This window comes from Sceloporus occidentalis, unplaced genomic scaffold (assembly GCF_023333645.1).
Source record: "Sceloporus occidentalis isolate IW3139 unplaced genomic scaffold, rSceOcc1.0.p SCAF_30, whole genome shotgun sequence".
In the NCBI taxonomy this organism is placed as follows: domain Eukaryota; kingdom Metazoa; phylum Chordata; class Lepidosauria; order Squamata; family Phrynosomatidae; genus Sceloporus; species Sceloporus occidentalis.
Genome location: NW_028317010.1, coordinates 11,117,501 through 11,122,500, shown reverse-complemented (window position 1 = coordinate 11,122,500; position 5,000 = coordinate 11,117,501). Strand labels below are relative to the sequence as shown.

The window sequence follows — 5,000 nt, the reverse complement described above, 5'->3', positions numbered from 1 at the left end:
GTATTCTATTTCACTTGAAAGAGAGCTGAAAGGAGTTTTCTTTCGAGAAAAAAAAGAAATGATTTCTGCGAGCTGCTGTTTTTCTCCGAGGCGCTCTGTTTTACCCTAAGAATGCATCAAACAAATCCACCTGTTGTTATTCTAAAGGTCGCAGTTACAGTAGATAATAATTACCTTCGTAAAATAAAAAACAGCATTCGCTAGCGGTTCTTGGTAAATCCTTTAAGATCTATTTACTATCCTATGAATGATTTTAAAAGGGATATAATATGATTAGTGTTATTATCACGTATTCCGACACCAGCTGCTACATTTCTTTTTGAACGCCAAAAAGATAATAGTTTGGGCCCATCAATGATAAATAGGCATGTCTGCTACAATAAACGCATACACAGCCTAGAACTATTGAATGTCCACACCCTTCCGAAGAAAAATTATTTAATCACTTAAATATTTGCCTCGTTCGTCCTTTTTGCCTGGAACACGTAATTGTCATGTGACACAAAAGCCAGCACTGACAGGCTTGTGGCCAGAGAAATTGAAGAAGGCTTCTGTATACGTTTCTATGTTGTTTAATGAATAGAAGGGCAGCCTTGATACGGTTTATTGGCTTAAGATGCCCAGACAGAAATTTATATTTAGTAAAACAGCCCTTTAATGCTATGGTTATGTTAACACCCTTGATCCAAGATGTCTATAGGTTCTATTAAGGATCTCCTGCTATCAAACCCTGCCCTAAAGCAATGGAAACGATGTAACAAAATTGCGTATCAGTTGTCAGTGACCAATCTAGACTTTGTCAGCGATGCTCTTTAATTGCTGGTGGAGTAGAAGACTTGTGCCGGCACCTATGGCTTCAGAACAAGGCTGTAAAATTGATCAATAAAAGGCTTGGGTTGTACAACGCAACTCACATAAATGTGCAGCATCAATATATACTGAAAGGTTAATTAATTGATCGCCTGTTAATTAGAGAAACCTTAAAATTCACAAATGGCACTGACCCATGCAAATTGGAAATGGCGGCCAATTCCAGTGCTTAATGCTTTTATTTATCTACTGATTATATATGAGTATACTTTATTGACACCGATAGTCTTGCCCTAAACCCTGATAACACTAACTAGCTAACAGTATTTTGCCAACCAGCCATGGCAGGGCATGTTTTGAAGATATCTTCACGTGAGCAAAGGTAGACCAATTAGTGCGTGTCCTTCAAGAGAAGGATAACCTATGAAATTTGACCTTTCATTGCTTGTTCCCGTGTTATACTCATCCTTTACTTTCATCCTCATCACAACCTAAAGTATATATATGTTTGAGATTCTAGAAACATATATAGCGATGAAAGCATTCCAGTGCCATGCTTGAGAAGTGGTCTTATCACCATAGCAACCAATGGAATGTTCCTACTGATTGGACATATGGTGGTAAGACCGCTTTACAAACTTTGAATCCCTTTTTTCTAAATAACCCCTATTGTTTACATCATAGCTGTATGCGTTCATATTAACATACCACGATTCTGAAGCACTAAAACATTGAAAAGAATGTAAAATGAGGTATTCCCTGATACGTAAACGAAAAAGAATATTTTAAAAGCTCAAGCAGACCCTCCGTAGCAAAATTAGCATCTATGCAAATTTAAATGTTATGTAATAAAGTAAAATGGAAACAGTTTAATGACTTAACTATAAAATGCAATGGTAAATTGCTTTCTTATAAACCGCACGCTAGCATGGAGATTATAAACAGCGGGGGGCAAGGTCCATGGGTGATTTCTCAGTAACAACAATCCTCTTTTTATGTTGATCTCTTACATCATAAACTTACAAGATCAGGTGGAGTAATATATATATAGATATATATATATATATATATATATATATATATATATATATAAAGATTATTTCAACCCATATCCAGACCTTGATCTTATTCATGCTTAAATAGACTCGCTGTATTAATCTCTACCACTTCTGCTAAAAGGTTTCTCCATATATCTACCACCCTCTCTGCAAAGTAAAACCTCCTTACATATAAGTCTCTTACACACTAGTTTTCGATTATGACCTCTTGTTCTCCTTTGAAATAAACTTCCCTCCTGTACTTTGTTGAATATATCCCCTCTCTCCTCTCTCCTTCAAGCGATATATATTGAGATCCTTTAGCCATCCCCGATGGGTTTAATGAATAAATTGTCTCCTCCATGATTAAAAACATCATACTTTCAAAAATAAAATATAGATATCTGATCCAAACAAAAAATCCCCAACATGTATTGATTGGGACATAAATGACCTCTTTGTCCTTTTTTTTAAGATAAATTACTGTCTCCTCGCTGCTACAATATGTCAGTTTTGGTGCAGCGGAGTCAATACTTTCACCTTGACTGGGAAAGTTGTTGATTTATCAGCGGCTCGATGTCCAGAGTTACCACAATTTGGAAGCGCAATGTAAGGCCTATCGGAGAACGTGCGCAGATGCGTTTTGGTCACAGCTACAGCAAGGGGAAAAAAATATGAAAAATAAGCGTTCTCAGATGATAGACAAATGTGTCTTGTTAGCAATAGCCAAAGTGCGCTTGACTTGTACTAATAATCAAAGGGGGCAAACTGGTCACTATGGGTCCAAAAGACGGAGCACCCTGTCACTGGCTTGCTTAGGAAATTAGCAAATAATGTTTCCTTCCCTTGATAAATGGCAGACAGTTCTTGCTCACCAATCATTTGATAACATTTTGATGCATGTCTGCGATCCCACTGGACGAACAGAAAAGTTTACTGGTCCTCAATTTCACATGATGAATGGAACACTCTAAATGTGCGATTTCTATATGAGGTATAGTTCATTTTAAGCAATTCTGGTAAATGGGTGTCACTGATTAGGACAAATAGTGTGCTTGTGCCATAGCACAAATGATACGTCTTTTTTTTTTTCCCCTTACGCTTTAAGCCGTGGAAAGGAAAAATGGGTAAATAAATAAATAAAAAGATGCAACTAGGAGCTAACCATGGCTTTACAGCTACCTTTAAATATCAGATGTTAAAATGCTGCTCCATGTATCATGATACATTTCGTGCTGAAGCACAATAAATATATTAGACTATTCGTATAACAAGACAATATTAAAAGGTTATTGGCAAGTATGCCGTAGACTCTTATTGATATTTCCAACTGTCCTGCTGTGCGTCCTCTGCTGCTCGGTTAAAAGGAGGCACCAGACAAAAGGGCAGAAAGTCATTTATATTTCATGCAACAACTATTATCATTGTCAGTAAGATCAATGTAAACAGCAAACTACAGCCGCCAAACTACCATGCTTCAAAAATATGGGACGCTGTACGATAACGAGATCAATTTCATACGGCGAAGGTATTAGTCTGGGATTTTAAAGGTGTAAAAACAATCTATTTGGCCCAAGGTTTTTAACGGGACATCATTCTGCCAGTCACATGCCCGGCACTATTACACATAAAGCAAAAGACGCAAACCCATTAAAAAAACAGAAATAAAAAAAATTGTATTAAGACTTCCTTAGACGTTAGTAATCCCTTCGTTTTATGTTGTGCCACGGGTACGTCAGGGAAGAGCTGGGAATGAGTACGAATTAAAGATAGTATGATTTGTGGGAGATAATTAGCAGCCATTAGCCGCGTGAAAACAAGTTATTTGTTTAAGAAACACTGACCTATGAGGGAGCCAGTTTGTCTTGGCTGTGATCTTAAACAGTTATTGACTGTAAACAGTGTACAAGTGCTATATGAAAGCACACAAAGGATCACGACATTGCTCAGTACTTGTGTTTCTTAAGTGAAGAAGGGAAACCGTGCACAACGTGCTACCTAAGAAGGGAGATTCTTCTTGTTATAATAACATAAAACATTATATATGTGGAATCAATGTAACGGGATTCAAGTGCTTCATACACAACACAAATGTTGCAACCTACAAAAACACACTAGAATTCTGGTGCTAAATAGTCTACTTTTCCATGAGAACTTGCCAGCATTCCCATTCCTGGATTAAGTGGTGGGCAGCCATATATATATATATATAGAGAGAGAGAGAGAGAGAGAGAAAGAGAGAGAGAGAGGGAGAGATTGTTCTGTGAAGTTTTTCATTCCAGCTTTAAACACACAAAGCTCATGCTGGTCTGAGGATGTCATCTACTGAGAATGCCATAATTATCACAGAAGGAAACCCTAGAAATAATTGAAAGGCAACCAAAAGATCAACTGCTGGACACGCAGCTGATTGAAAAATGACAATGCTCATGGAGTTGTATAATTGTGGGCGAGTAGTGGAATATTCTGCAAATAACACACAATGTCCAAGATAATCTATTACAATATATTAAAATAATATGTCGATATGCAGAATTTGGAAGTCTATTTTCCCCCCTGTCTCCCTAACATGACCCATGACTAATTGTGGTGTAAACACATAAGAAAAATAGAACCTCAGATGTCATATATTTGTATGTAAAAAGAAAAAATATAAATATATAAAAAAAATACAATAAGCGTTGGATAATAAGAATATTTTTTTAAGGTCCAATTCAGATCCATAACTAAATGTTAGCAATAACAAACCTTAGAACAGACTTTTCCATTCTGCTCATGCGCTACATGTTATGCCATTCAGAGATTAATAGAATGTTATCTATCACCAGTGTATTGTAGCTTGTTCACTACTGTCTGGAAGGCAATTTACTATTAACTGGCAATTACATACGGAATGATTGTTAATTCTTCTCTTAAGTGCTAGCTGCTTGAAAACTGTTATCTCTCTCTAATTTTTGACCTTCTTACAACAGGGTGAGGTGCACTGGGAATACAAAGGACCAGCAGACTGGGGCTGGACATGCCATTTGTGACTCATTCTTTTAATTCACCGTGCTAATCAACTGAACTGCGATATTCTCTCAAGGTAATTGTATCTTTATAATTGTTGAAAGGAGCAAAGGGATATAGAATGGATAGTAGGGGACTGTCCTT

The 5,000-nt window shown here is 36.9% G+C and overlaps 1 protein-coding gene across 11 annotated transcripts in view; it reads right to left on the bottom strand.

Annotated features, from left to right (window-relative positions):
* The window catches only part of LOC149299041 (transcription factor COE3), a 95,772-nt gene that overhangs the window by 18,548 nt on the left and 72,224 nt on the right, over positions 1 to 5,000 (bottom strand). The window lies entirely within an intron of this gene.